Source organism: Taeniopygia guttata, chromosome 2, assembly GCF_048771995.1.
Source record: "Taeniopygia guttata chromosome 2, bTaeGut7.mat, whole genome shotgun sequence".
Classification (NCBI taxonomy): Eukaryota; Metazoa; Chordata; class Aves; order Passeriformes; family Estrildidae; genus Taeniopygia; species Taeniopygia guttata.
The window spans coordinates 111,585,913-111,601,847 of record NC_133026.1 but is presented as its reverse complement, the minus strand read 5'-3'; the positions used below and the strand labels follow the sequence as shown (position 1 = coordinate 111,601,847).

At 35.3% G+C, this 15,935-nt stretch overlaps 1 long non-coding RNA gene across 4 annotated transcripts in view; it reads left to right on the top strand.

Annotated features, from left to right (window-relative positions):
• The window catches only part of LOC115493883 (uncharacterized), an 87,166-nt gene that overhangs the window by 45,974 nt on the left and 25,257 nt on the right, over window positions 1-15,935 (top strand). For all 4 annotated transcript variants that reach the window (XR_012054138.1, XR_012054139.1, XR_012054137.1 and 1 more), the window contains exon 3: window positions 14,327-14,371. This is a non-coding gene — a long non-coding RNA (uncharacterized lncRNA). The remainder of the gene's footprint in view (window positions 1-14,326; window positions 14,372-15,935) is intronic.

Sequence of the window (15,935 nt, the reverse complement as noted above, 5' to 3'; positions counted from 1 at the left end):
TCCCTCTGCAACCAGAACAAACACAAGTTGATCAACTTCTGTCCAGTATTTCTCGATCAATGATTAATCTGTCACTGTGTACCTTCCTTACAATACTTCCACAGCCTTTGCAATGGCCCAGTGATAGACATAGATTTTAACTTGTTTGCATGTTTTGTCCCCTGGTAAATAGCAACTGATAGAAGAACCAGGGATACTGACTGAAGAAAACCTGCGATATCACATTCTCTGTTATTAAATCTATTTTTTTCCTGTTTCTCAGGAAGTTTCTCAGGAAGATTTATGGCTATTTATTACCTAGTTATGACTTTTCATGCTATATATGCATAATCTTTTAAATTCAGCTATTATGTAATATTTAATAGTTATATATATAATTTCTTTTTGGTCATACTTTAAATAGGCTTCTGTTTTGTGATGCTGTGATTAAAGTTGATACTTACACATTGTTTTGATGGAAACAGTACAAGCACAAATTCATGTAAAAGTCTCAACAGAATGAAATCAGCAAGTAACAGCTGTTAATACTTTCAGATATCTGCAGGATTACTTATTTTTGAATGCAGTTTGAAGTAAATAAATATAGGTTAGGTGATGGACTTTTGCAAAGGTATCTTTCATGCTACTACATCAAACACCTAGAAATCAAGCACTTAATGGTGTTTTTATTTTGTCAAACTTCTCAGTGTGTTGTAAATAAGGGGTTTGTGACTGGTTTAATACGACATACAAACCTGTAAAGTTCCAGGTGTACATATACATAAAATATATACAATTTATCACATCTATCTATCTATCTATCTATCTATCTATCTATCTATCTATCTATCTATCTATCTATCTATATCTGAGGCAGTAAACAGAAACTCTCTGCAGAGCATATCTTGTTACATGCAAAACTGGGATTAAAAAACAGATGTAGCCCAGGTCCAAAATTTAAAGCACAGATCTTGGGATTCAGCAGATACTCCTAATTTGTGAAATGTTACTGCATGTATTGTTTCTCAATTATTCTTTGAAGAAATTACTTCACAAAACATAAAAATTACAAAGCTCTCAATACTTTCTAGCACATCTTTCTCATCTTTTATGTTCTTTCTAGTAAATCTTTTTATGTGCATTGTGATGTTGCTTTTCTGCTTGAAAATTAGGGAGATAAAAAAAGAAAAAGGATTTTATTTTGGTCTGACAGTAATCTATACCTGCTGTCATTTACTAATATCTTTCTTCCTCTGGAGAAATGTGCAGAAATTCCAGGTGGTAGAAAACTGCCCTGTCATTCTGTTAAAGTATAAAATAGAAATGCTTTTCAGTCCTACTTCTGGTCTACTGGAAGCTCTCATTGTCACTACCAAGAAATGCCATCCTGTTCTTTTCTCTGTAATTTTAAGTCATTCTTACACTGTGAAGTGCTGGGGCTCCTCTCTGCCCTTTTCACTTTAGCTCTGCAAACCACAACTGCCTCAGTGACTGGTGTGAAAGGATGAAAGGGAACTTGTGCCATTGCATCTAGGCTAGCTAAAGTGAGGGTCTGAGACCATCAGCTGGTAGTTCCCTCACGCAGCCTTTTGACTATGTTTGGTTGCCTTGTCTGTGGAAATAGAAGACATCATTGTTGTAAAAAGTCTTTTCTTGGGAACTTTGTCCGATCTCTCCGGCAACCACTTTGCTTCAAAATCTGACTTCTGCTGCAGGTCAAGGAGAGAAAATCTCCAACTATCTGGAAAGAGCCTCACTTTCATCAGCAATTTCATTTTAAGTATGTGCTTTCATGTCTTCCTAGATTTGCCTTCTTTTATATTTAAAGAATTTGGAAGAGAATAGTAAATAATAGTGTAATCCAATGACACTTTCATAACACTAATATATTTTTTTTTCTGCTTGACTGGGAGCTAGATTAATATTTTAAATTATTTGTTGAATATTATGGTCTGAGTGAGTACCCAAAAATCCAGATCAGTTTCTTATTTTGTTTTATTAAAAGTATTGGGGGTTTAATAGCAGGTTGCATAGTTCAGTGAACTCCATTCCTTTTAAAGCTGAAACTCATCTGAAAACCTGACAGCGCTCCAGACCTCATTGGTATTGACTCTCATCTTATTTTTCCTTTCTGAAAACTGCTACTTTCCCTCTCCTATAGAAGCTATATGTTTCCTATCATAAATTTCAAGCAAAGCTTAGAGCTGAAGTTTGTGATGTACTGAAGCCTCAGTAGCAAGCCTAGCCCTATTTGTAGTGACTGAATGACTGATTTAAGCACTTTAAGACCTAATACAAGCCTTCAATGTTCAATTGTTTTCTTATATGTTGTTCTAGGAATTTCTAGAGGTTTCAAAGATAATTTGTTTCTGTGCCTGACCATTTAGTAAGATTATTTATTATCCCCTCAAGAAGAAAACATCTTAATTCTTTTATTCTTGTTGATTATTAAGTGGAAGGCAAATACTTGTGGGCAATGCAATACTTAAAGCTGGGCTGCTGCTTAGTTCTCCCTATCCATATGATACACTTGCAGACACTTCACCATAAAATAAATTAATTATGATTGGAAATACCTGTTGTGAATTGTGAACTCAGAACAGATTGTGTTTCAGCTATGAAAACATGGCCTTCTTTTACTTTGCAGTAACTTTAATTTTTAATTGTGGTTGCTATGCCTTAAGCTCTGCCAACATTTTTTGCTTTACTAGCAGGTAATAATTTAAATCAGCCCATTGAATAACTCGCCTGTATTTCTTAATACTTATTTTTGTCAACTCACAAAATTACACCGTTATCTAGAGTTTAAGAGAGCAGTGCAACTTTTAATTAAATCTGCGTAGAATGATTACTATTTTGATTAAACCTGGTTTTGAAACCAGCCAGTTTGTCAGCATGAGCACTGCATGTCTTGTTTTCTACTAAAATCCTCATTAAGGTCACATGTGCTTTCCTCAATTCCTACATTAAAAATGACCTTGTGTTTGCTCTGGTTTATGACCACAGAAATTCTCAGTGAAAGTGCCCTTCAAATCTGTGAGCAAGTGTGTCCCATGTCTCCTGAATATTTTTAAACAAGGTGCGTGCAAATCATCTTAAATCAAGATACAGCTCACCCCAGAGCAAAATGTCACTGTAGCTGCTGACATTATCTGCCATCTTTGCTTCCTGGGCCTGGCAAAAGGAAATTTCAATCAATAGTAAGCTTTAAACTTTATCCTACTTTTTGTGAGAGCGTCAGGATATAAAGAACAATGGGACTAAAACACCCTGCTGTTGTATCACATAAATCTCTTCTGTTACCCTTTAAAGGTTAGAAATTGCATAAAATGTAATATGAGCATCAGTGGTGTCCTAATGTATCCAAGAATGTGCATTAACAAAAAACTTTATACTCATTTAGCTCATGTTTTTTTACATACTTGGCTTCCATTATTCAGAAAAATATCTGGAAAAATCACAGACAGCAACCTTAAAGCGGCTTAAAAAAATTTGCACAGTTCTAATTCTCATTGTGTCTTTCTAGTAGGAAATAAGTTTCATTAGTAGAGTTTGGGATTTTGGGGTTTTTTTGAGCTGGTGTTTTTTTTTTTTTTGTCTTTTTTTTTTTTTGTCTTTTTTTTAAAATCTCTATAGTCATCTAATGGATGCTCTAGGATATTTGACTCCAAATATTAAATATTGAGCACGCTCAAAGCAGGATCTTTTCAGTCTAGAAGCTGTTCAGTACACTGGTTTGTTAGCTTGCAACCAATTTTGGACTAACAAAATAGGTATTGATTACTCCCTTAAGGGACCAATCAAAATCATTTCATAGAACTTGAGCTCTATTTGTCCAGACAATAACTTATCTTAAAATTTTTTAATAATTCTATCATCAAGCTTGGTGACTTAACTTCTAGAAGACTAGAATTCCCCTTGTTTGGTTGATAGAAAAAATATATAAAGTCATGATCATATCAAGTGTTCCATCAAATAAGAATTAAACATTTTGATGCTTATTATGCTACTGTACAAACAAGAAAACTGGGTATGTTGTATTCTTCAGCTGAAAATATGTCTGAAAAGATCACAACTAAATCTACTCTGAGTTAGATGGCATGTCATATAACCAGTAACAAGTCCTGTAGCACCTGGAATGCACATCCATGCTTTTGCTCAGCCAAAAGAATGGGGTTGAACAGTACACCAATGACAAGTATATCAAAGAGAATCAGGAAAGAATAAATGCTGTCATTTAAGAAAGTGCTGGAAGCACACCTTGAAGGCACACTTGCTTTAAATACAACTTAACAGTCAGTTTATGGGGCATTTTATTTAAAAGCAGGTCTTCTGTGGCAATTAGGATGGAATAAAATATAAATTCCTTCAGAAACCATGAAGTTGCACAGTGAAAGCATGCCATAAGAGCATACCTGGAAAAAAGATCTTTTCTCCTACCCTGAGGAGTGCTATGAAATCCATTAAAAACATTCAGTTGTTTTTTCACCTTGAGTAGTCCACAGTCATCTCTTCCTTCTGACACTGTGATCTACCTCTCAACAGTAAATTAAGTCATTTCTGTCAAATAATACTCTACAATCTGACAGATCAGCAATGTATATTCAGCCAGGGCAGTGTAAACAATTTGTATTTCAAAGTAACACTCATAGTTGCTAAGCTCATGGGGAATCTTACTCATAAATCATTGTAGTAGATACCAATCATATGCAATTTGCTACTGATATTGGAGACCAGCAATTTCAATTGTTACTGCAATTTTAAAGACAAACTTGGATAAAATAGTAAGTGTAAGCTATTTCTGTTATTTCAGAGCAGTTTTCTCTGGGGTAACACTGTCTTATCCTTGAACAGAACATATATTAAAATTTGCAACTAGACAGGGTAAGAAATCATTACAGTGATGTAATTTTCAGTTTACTCTCAGAAAACCAGTGTTTGTTAAACAGAAATATTTTCATTAAAATATTCTGTAGTAGTAGTACTAGTAGAAATATCAACTCAAGCTATGTTTTAGTCTTCTTTGGGAGAAGAAAAGACACTTATTCCATCATTTCTTGTCAATTCACCAGGAACATCCAGATGATCACTAATCCAGAGGAGTATTCTAATTTTCACACTATAAAGAGTATTTTATCAGTTGCACCTCTCAAGTTTATATTTCTCAGGAGATAGTAGTGTCTAGCACAATTATCTGACAACACATGATAAAATATCTCTGCAATCCATTCCTCATTAAACAAATTAGGTATTTATGCAACTTGTGTATTGAATTTGAGACTTTTTTCTTTAAGTTGAAGGAAATTGCATCAATTTATGTCTGGAAGAAAAGCTTGATGAAATCATGTAAGAAGAGGTTTTATACATTTTCATGATTGATTTATTATTTCATGAATGGAGCATTTCCCAACTGATCTTTGAACAAAATTCATTATGAAAAGAAAAAAAAGATTATAATTTAAATTACAAAACTAACTGGTAGCAAATTATTAAATTGCTATATTAACCTCTTCAGACTAAAAACCTGGTTATTTTTACATGAGACTTCATAAAGCATTGTGCTATGAATGGGTTTTACTAGAGTTAGAAAACAGATGTTTGCCCTTGAAAGAATACTTACGAAGACTAAATGGAAGAAATCAATATTAGCAGAAGTTTGTGTTAAAAAAGTTAGTGAAATGCCTCCTTTTCTATTTAATCAGAATACTTAAATGCCTCTTTTTTCTATTTCTACTAGAAATCCCCTATATGAAAGTATAATTTATTAAAGGCATTATTAACTATGTCTTGCTTAATGACCCATATCTCATCTCTCCTCCTACATTCTTTTCATTGGTAGGATCCAACAGAGAAAAGAAAGAAAGCAGCAATGGCTTTAGCAAGGGCAGAGTAGAGGAGATGTTGCCACGGAGACAGAGCAGGAAGCTCTGAGGATGTTTACTTGGAAGTGTTGGGGTGAGCTAGACACACATGGACAGGGTACCTTAAGCACAGTATCCAAAACTATTCAGCAAAAGTGAACTTGCGTTTTTTTCTGTTTTGATAATTGCATGATTCCATTAAAGTCTCACAAACCCAAATGTTAGCAAAGCTGGAAAATGATAGGGAAATCTGCTTTTTCATCAAACAAAATTCAGGAAGACAGAAAAATTTGCATATTATTATACATTGTTCATGTAGGCACTGACTTTCAATAATTCAACTCTCTGCTGCATGTTAAAATTTTGTATTCAGTTACAAAATAGAAAAGCATGGAAAATACATAAAGATCAATTATTGTAAAGAAATGCCTTTGTGCTGTACAGTATTGAAATGTAAATGACGGAAGAGTTTACCAAGTTTTTTATTGATTTGCTTCATGAAGCAAACTTTGCAGATAAATAACCTTCCTTTTGTGTAATGAAACTTGCCGCTGACCTTCATCCAAAGAGATCCTTAGAAGCTTATAACTAGATATAGATAAAGGAGCTCACCCCTCTATCTTTTGAAGTACCACAAGAGGAAGAATGATGAAACTGTTCTAGTGCTACGTGATGTGTGAACCTAATTTCATTTAAAATGTGGTTAACTTTACAAAGACATCATTGTAATGATTTTCAACTGAATAATAAAATTTGAAAACAGATTTATTTCTCATTTTACTGAAATAAATTTTGTAAACTACATTTCAGCTAAGATTGTACACGCTGAAAAATAATGTACAAAATGGCAGGGTGGTTTAGCTTTGACAATTTAAAGTGAGTATGCATGTGTTTTGATTTTGATATGCTAACCAAGATCATCCATTTGAAAACTGGCAACACTGAGTTGAAATGTATAGGAAATCATAGGTTGGCTCCTGTTCTCATTTCTGCTACATTTTAAACAGGAATAGTATTTTACTTATTTTTAGTCTGTATTTAAATTTAGTTGCTTTTGGAAATTGCTGTCATGGAGGTAGCTTAACATTGTTTTTTTCACCTTTTCTGTCTGCATAAAATAAAACTTTCTGTTGTGTTCTCTATTCCTGTCTGTATAAAGACTTTTGGGAGCGCTACTCGTTCTGGTGCCTCCACCAAAACTTTTTGGATAATCCAGGGTAACAGTGCAGTGGTCTGATCACAGTCAAGTATCTGTATGCAAAGTAACCCTCTTTTCATTATGAGTACCATTTCACCTTTACCATTTTTGAAATTCATGAGCCATCTCTCTGTTCAATAAGGCTTATGGATTCCTCATAAATACCTCATTACTGGTGTCTACTTATTGAGTGTTGATTTTTAATTTTGGCCTTGGGAGTCTTTGGATGAAAAACTTTTATGTTTTTTATATTTGTATATAAATTTACAGTGGGAATTTGAACGTGAAAGGATTTCTTTAGCTTTTAAAGATAAATTGTTGGTAGCAACCTTAGATGCAAAAGTCCTGATTGTCTGGGTTTCCCTTCTTTAAAGTTTTAATTTAAAATGGCTTTACTATTTTAATCAGAAGAACCTCGTTCTTTACTAATGAAATTACAAGGCTGTAAGCATGTTTGCCATCCTAAAAGAATTAATGTTCCTATATTTGCAGTTAGAATTCAGTTATTCATATTGATTGAGATCAACTGAGATCAACAGATAAAGATGAAAGAATAATATACTAAGCAAAGCAGATTTTTTCCCTCATTGAAAAGGATTTTTTTAAATCATTAATTATCACACTGTATAGATCAACAGTTTCCAGAATGACAAAAAATATGGCTAATTTGTAAAAGTAAAGGGATTTGAGTAATCTGAGGTGTCTCGTCAGATCTCTTTATTAAATACATGAGCAGCAGAACAGACTCCTTTTCATTTAGCTGGCATATGAAACAATAAGATTGTAATGCATATTCATCTTATTTCCAAGTAACAGCCAGGCACTTTTATCTAAGTATTCTAATTTTTTAAAAAAAATTAACAGTAGATATTTAATGAAATATATGAGTGAAATTCTGGAGATAACTAATTAACACGAGATTTACATAATTTCCCAAACTGGCAATTGCATTTGTCTCAAAAGTGAATTCTTGTGTTCAGATTTTTCTTCACTACTTCTGGGAGATTTTTCCTCTGCTGCAGGTACACAAGTAACACACCCGGGTAGGCACATGTTTGGTGAGGTAAGAGCATCTCCCTTGGTGCTGAGGTTTTGCAGGGCTCTATAGTACCATGTTGTTATCTGTGAATCCAATAAGGATACTGTGTAAGGAGTGTAATTTTACCTGGTTACAAAAATGGTATTAGACAACTTGTAAGAGTTCATATTTTTTCATTATTTTTATGTCATAAAAGTCATAGTTACTTCCATCAAAGATTCCCAGCAGATGTGGATAAGGAAAAAGAATAATCTTTCAGGTCTGTCATCGCACTAGTTGTCTGAGCAGATGCCAGTAAATTGGACTCTGAACACCTTAAATACTGCTAGAGTTCCTTGAAAGTGGGATGTAGTTTCTTGCTTTGTGGTGGTGGAATAAAATAGTGTTGGTGAAAGCAAAAATGAAATGTCTTTCTTCAGTGAAACTAGCATGGAAAAATTTATTTTAAAAAGTTCCCATGAGTCAGATTTTGATTATCGAGTTAGAACAGACTCTTTTCAAGTCTTCTGATTTTATTGAGTATTTGATTTTGAAGAGATTTATACTGCTCTATCTGCCCCAACTGCTGAAATTGGATTATTATCTGAGAAGGTAAGTTTTCTTCTTTGGAAAAGAACCCCTGGATGACTGCTTGATTTGGGAAATAGCTTGACTAAAGCTAAATACTCAGACCCTATGGGAAAACAAAGATAATCTAAATTACTTATTTCCTATATCTCAAACCCATAAATGCACACAATGTGAAAATTAATTTATTAATATTTTTTAAACCTTTAACAGTGGGAGAACAAGGACAGAAACAATATTGCAAATTTAAAGTTGACAACTGAATACATTTTTTTAAACCAACTATAATTTAACTTGATTAACATTGAAGAAAATGAACTATAAATTAAAGAAATGTTCATAGTCTTTTTAGTGAGAATACTAAATTGGGGGGTACCATTCCTAAGCCATCATAACTGTTTTAAGACACCAGGAACTTAACATATGTTGCTTACCTGGAGACACGTGTTCTTGTACCTTGTGTGTGTGGTTAGAGAATGCAAGGATTTGTATTAAAGGTACTTAAATATCTGAATTCTTAGTAAATTTTAGGTCATTAATTAAAATGGTAAGGCTATATGCTGGCCTGATAGTAGCATTAAGCTTCAAAAAGAAGATTAGGGTGTAAGATTAAGGAATCCAAATAAATATCCTTCCCCAGCTCTTCCCATGGCCATCACAGGAGAACCATTGGGTCTCCCCACATTCCCAGCACCACTAGGTCTCTTTTCAGATTGAGAGGTCAGAGTCCCACAGGGTTACCAGAGCTATTTAGGGGTTCAGGCACTTGGGGGTGGCACAAGTCCTGCGGGGGGATGCTTAGGGAGTGAACCAAAGGTGGGCAAACAGAGGGATCACAGTGTCTTGGGGAGAAACAAGCAGGGGAAAGCCAGGGCTATGGCGACAAGAGGGACAGGTCACCCCTGAGTGGGCTGCAGGTCAGGTTGTGACCACAGGGAGTACAAAGCTGGACTAGACAGCAAACTGGTGGTCTGGAAACCATGAGTGTTCATGGTTGGGTCTCTAGGAAAAACACAGCTGAAGGACCAGGCTGCTGGAGAGACCAGGAGGTCCAGGCTGTCTGCCAGTGAGAGCATGGGACCTGGGTGTCAACTGGGAGCACCCTGTGTGTACATTTGAGAGATGGTTCTGTACCAGCACCTGGACCTGGCTGTGACCTTGGGGCCCATATGCCCAGCTGCCAGCAGCTGGGGAGACTGAGATCTTGTAACTTCTACACAGCTTGCTGCAGTGTTTGAGCCCTGTGCTGGCGACTATTGCACTTAACATGTGTGTGTTTATAGATGTCCCAATAAGGATATGTGTATGTGCAATGTGTACACAGATGTTTTTTTTTTTTGTGCCTGTTCTCTACTGGGTATAATGCTCAGCCTCACTACTTGTTGGATCTGGGGACATGAAGATGCAACAGCCTCACCTCCATTAGACCACCAGACTGACAACCCCTAAAAGTATCCAGCTGACTTTTTGCCTTTGAAAAATCACCCCATAGTTCTATTTGACTTGATCAGATTTTAATCATAGAAATAAACAGAATTTAAAAGGTGGGATCAGTTCCAGCTTTGCAAAAATTTTGGTCACTGGTAGCATCTGTGTTTTACAAAGGCTCCTGAAGTGTTCAATCCGGTTATCTGTGATATGTACACTTGTAACTTATGGCAGCAGCTCTCTGGACACAGAGAGCAACACATCCTAGGGAAAGGCTGTAAGAAGATCAGAGAAATGAATGAGAAACAATTCTTATCTTCACTTGGTGCACGTGTTATTGTGAACGTGTGGAATGTGTTATGGAGATTTGTTTACCAAAAGTTGATTTCTTAATTAGCTAATGGTGATGGTGTTTGGATTGGAGAACAAATTAGGTCCACCTGTATCATTACTGTCTATAAAAGCAATGGGTTTCTTAATGAGTGTAGCATAATAAAGAGATTGATCAGTCTTCTGTGAATCATGGAGTCAATGCTAATTATTACCTGGCTGGGGGCTGGTGACAACAGTAACTGGCTTCAGACAAATTCCTAATGTTAAGTCAAGAAAAGATTTATTTATATGAAAATAATATTTGATAATATTTCTGACTTTAGGAAAACCATAAAACAGGAGATAGAGGATGGTAGTAGGATGTAGTTGATATTCACTTTTGCAAGCTGAGTTGTATAATCATCTAATCGGATTTTTCATATTTTTCATCTGTGTGGCTACCCTGAAATTAACTCAAAATATTCTAACAAAGAGGCTCAAATAAGGCACTTTACAATGAAGTCATTTTCATAATACTCTCAAAATCTTCCTCATACAGTGAAACATTCATTAAGCTGATTAACCTGGACTGATCTGCCCCTACGTAGCGCTGAATTGTTCCTGACGCTTTCTGTTCTTCTGGAGGTATTGGATCATTCAGACTCAGCAAATACTATTTATACACAACTGTCAGAGTAATTTTGACAGTTTAAACCATCTTTTAGAATATATTTTTTCTATTGCTGAGACAGAATGGTGCCAGGTGGATAACTGAGGATTGAAGCAACTTCATTATAGAACCTTTTAGCTGGGACAAATTCTGGGTTCTCAAATAACAGAGATGCTAAAAAGCAGTCCTGGTGACCATTTGCTTTGAATTCATGTACAGTGATATTGTCAGAAGCTTATGACAAATTCTATGAGTGTCAACAAAATAATTAAGTCAAACAAATGGTGTCTCCCTGTGCTTGGGTAAGATGAGGTTGCTTAGAAATAGATCCCTTTTATGATGTTTCTATTCATAAGTAGAATTCATCAGACATACATTTAAATATTTAATAATTACCTGAATAGAAAGTGAAAGCAGCTGTAATCTATTTAAACTACTGAATAACCACTAGCACTGGTGTGTACCAGGAGGATGTATGGGGACAAAAATTTGTACTATCATGTAAAACCAGCAATCTAGAAATACAATATTATAAAAAATTTTCTGAGTGAAAGTAAATTCCTTTATACATTGCAATATAAATTTTAGTCACATTGCTTTAAAAACATACACCATTGAATAATAACCTTTTATCTCCCTTACTTCCCCGTTAAACCACAATATTACACTTGATATTGAAACAGCAATGGTGTTTTGCTTCTCTATTTTCTGTCAGTGGTCCAAACACAGATGCTGCTGACAGATTACACAGCCTTTACACTTCCTTCTCCTCAGGCTAGTGTTTCTATATTATTTAAAACTCAGAAAACAAGCCTTGTATTGAATTGCGCACTTAGGTCATATATCAAGGTAGCAAAAATTGTGGTACTGTTTTTCAGCTCATTACATGTTAAATTACTGACACTCATGGTTGTGGACTTCATGCTGGCATTTGACAACAAAAGAGACTGGTTGCAGTCCAGGTGAGATAAGAGCTAGACAGTTGGTCCATTAATCAAGTGAACAATTTCAGCTTCACAGAATACTAGCCTCAGATGGTCTAAATTGGCTTAGTCAGTGGAGCTCTGCTGCCTCACTCCAAGGTCATGACTCCCATTTTTTATCTGGTTTGTTAGCTGAGACAGCCAATGGGTTAAGCTACACAGGGAGAATATTTTATTTTAGTGCCAGACACCTGCAGTTGACTTCAAGTGATGACACAATTTTTTACTTTGTTCACAAATACCAGTATTCCTAGGCTGGAAAAGCCTAATTTGTCTTGGAACACTATATTATCTATCCTATGCTTATGGTATTGGGAATTGAATCCTTTTGACTAAGTGGTGTCACCATGGTAGAGACCTGAAAGAGCGGTGTTGTGACCCCCTTTTCACCTCTATTGACATCTTCATTCATATATTTAGAAGTTTTTAAAATCTAAGCTGTCTCTAGTTCAAACGTCTATACATGTAAATCAGTAGGTACTCACCCGTTTGCTACAAATAATTCTCTCTGAAGCGAGCACCTTCATATTTAAAGAGACATCAATAGATGTCTTAAAGAGAGATCTGTGGGAATGCAGGGACAACCAGATGTGTTCTGCACAAGCCACTTCATGTCCATATCCAGGAGCCTGCCTGGCCTCTGCCAGGTGGGGAGGAGCTCAGGCACCTGCCCAGTACACATTGCTACTCTCCTGTTGCTGTCGAGGCAGGACGGGAATGAAGGGACTCTGACTCAGAAGGCTGTGAGAGTAAAACTCCGGTTTATTCAAAATACACTGCTCTTTTATACAGAGCTTCGTGAGGACCAACTCCATTGGTTCTGAAGTGAAAACAAGCCACAGCATTGGTGCAAAGTGCTTGACTCACAGTGAAAGAACTTAACTATAAACAATGTGAAAAACAAGAGCGATAAAGAATTATTTACATTCTTCTCCAGCTCTTTCCCAGGCTTTTGCCTGGCTAGAAATTCTCAGTTTCTTTCTTTGACTGAATCTGAGTCCCACACTCTTCCTCTGGGGCAGAGCTGTCATGAGTAGAAGTGTTCAGGCACAGGAGGAGGTGCATGGATAGAGGAGGATTTGGAAAGCTGCAAATCTCCAATAAAGAAGGAAAAATGGCCAGCTGACCTGTGCCAAGCAGCTGCAAGGTTGGTACATTCATTTCCTGCTGATCATGGAGAAAGTCAGCTGCCAAATCAGCTTCTGGCTCTTAAATTTGCTGTGTGAAAACTGTACCCCTGAGGTCTCTTCCCAGACCCTCTCCACAGGTCTGAAAACAGCATTAAAGCTCTTTGTTATTGTTCATTCTAAAAGGAAATATCAATATTAATTTCTTCTTTATTAATTTCTAGCACTCAGAGTGCCAAAAATAGATGTAATTCCCCCAGCAATGGGCATGACCAGGTATTGCATTAGACTGAGCTTTTACATCAAGTACAAAACCTAATTTTTGTTTTTAAAATAAAAGGGTGTTGTTTGAGGAAGCACACTTTGCCTTTTCCTCTTACAGTTACAACATGACATGGTGAAAAGGCATGTGATAAAGAAAAACAAGAATCTGCATCAGTTTATTTTGTAAACACTATTGTTTGATATTTCATTTCACATGGATAAATTTTTGAATTTAGTGGAAATTATAAAGACTAAGTTCTATCACTATAATTGAGTAATTGTGTAAGTTCTATCACTGTAATTGAGATGCAAAGATATTAATGCAAACAGTCTTACCTTGGGTTTTCTAGCTAAATGTTTCTCATGGTCACTATGACAAATATCTACACTGATATATTGTGTTAATGGCCCAGGATGGAAAATATTTAATTTAGAAAACTGAAACAGAGAGAGAACCAACCTGGCATCACTAACATCATAGTAACAAGGAAATAAACTGTGTCTCCAGATTTTTACTCTGGTTTATAATGAAGAACACAATTATTATCTGGACAGACTGCTGCAACTGTGGTATCTGCCAGGCCAGTGAAGTACTTTACAGAACCTTACTTTAATATAGTTATGTATTTTTATTTGTATGATATGAACAGGAATTTAACTTCCTTTTTTCATACAGTATTCAGTCATATAAATGGTGGAATGAAAAATGAATTTTTTATATTGAACATTACTCATCAGCAGAACTTTTTAAGTATTAAATATGTGTTTTGGGCTGTACAATCAGAGCACAGAGCAGTTACATTACAATTAAACATTGCAAATACTTTCAGACATCTGAAAAGCTATTTGATTTCAGAAGAACTACACTTTTTACTCATTATCTAACTTTTGTTATTAGGACATGCCAGTGTATCCAGTGAGAATCGGATCCTAGAACATCAGGGTAAGTTGTATACTTATATGATTTTTTTTTAATTCATCACTATGTGACGAATTCTGAAGCTTCCTTGTTTAACTTACAGATTGATTCCATTTCTCTGTTTTCTTATAAAATGAAATTATTTCTGAGATGTGAAAAATAAATTTTTCAAATGAAGCCTGAAATGTACTTGGAGAGTTAGCAAAGGGCATATGCATATTCATGTCCTAATTCAGTTTGATTTACTTGTGTATTCCTTAGCATAAAATGTTGGACCACTCAGCAAAAATTACCTAAATATGGTGGGGTCTCACATATACTGATGATTTGACATATTGCTGCTGACAAGTCAATTAAATGAAATGTCATAGATGAGTATTTTTACTGAAAATGCACTGAATTTGAAAGATATTAACTTAAGATTCTTCACTAATTAAATCATATTTAGGTAAGAAGTGACTGTCCACCTGTAATACAGGTCCTATTCACAATACACTCAGAACCCAACATGAAAATTAATAATTCTCACTGGTTAAATATATATGTCTCTAACTTGAACATAATTTCATTTTTATTGATTATGTGTGACAAATACACATCTGGTGATGTATAATATTGATCAGACATTCTCTCAAGCATAATTGGAAAAAAAATCTTTTTTTTGTTGTTACATAGTCTTTAATAATAATGATAATAATAATAATAATGATAATAATAAATAATTGACCATTGCTGATCTGAATATCTTGGCATCTTGCCTCATAAAACCAGCATGCTCCAAATTTCAGTCACCTTTGAAGAGCAAAACACTTGACTTTGATTAGAATCGGTAGGAGTCTCAGATAGAATGTTTTGGTCTACCAGTTTTAAAGATATGGGAAAGGTTAATATCTGTTTGCAGTGGTTACTACACAGCAGTGTCAGAGAGAGCCTTGAGAAGATATAACAGAAATACCATCATAGCCAGAGGCAGTTTGTCAGGGGACCAGGGATTAAGCCAGTTGCTCAGCTTGTGATTGAGAGAGAAAAAAAGATTCACTTCCTCAGCTTTTGTGTCCTTGCTGTGTCAAGTTTCTTGATAACTGGGGAATTTTCTGTGCCTTCAGGTAACCCCACATATCTGTTTGGAATAACAGAGAGCAGAAGCTGCTGTTGTGAATATACCTGGGGACACTGGTTTTCAAATGCCTTATTCTGATAGACTGATGGAATACATCAGCTCACTGTGATGCACAGCTGTCACTTATATCCAAGTGCTTGGATGACAGTCTTCTTGCCACTCATATTAGATGGACATAGAGAGACAGTTATCAGAAGTATTTTCATTAAGTATCCTGAGGCCTGAGTGAAAATAGGTTCATTTTATTACAAATGAATGAAACTGAAAAGCTGGCAAAAAATTATGAGTCTTTATTTTTGCCTTTTTTTTTTTTTTTGCCAAAATAGACAACCTGCAATTAAACATACAGACAAACAAAAAATTACGAGTCTTTATTTTTGCTTTCTTTTTTCCCAAAATAGACAATCTGCAATTAAATTTATAGACAGACAAACAAAAAAAGTTGACACACAGAAAGCTACAGAACAG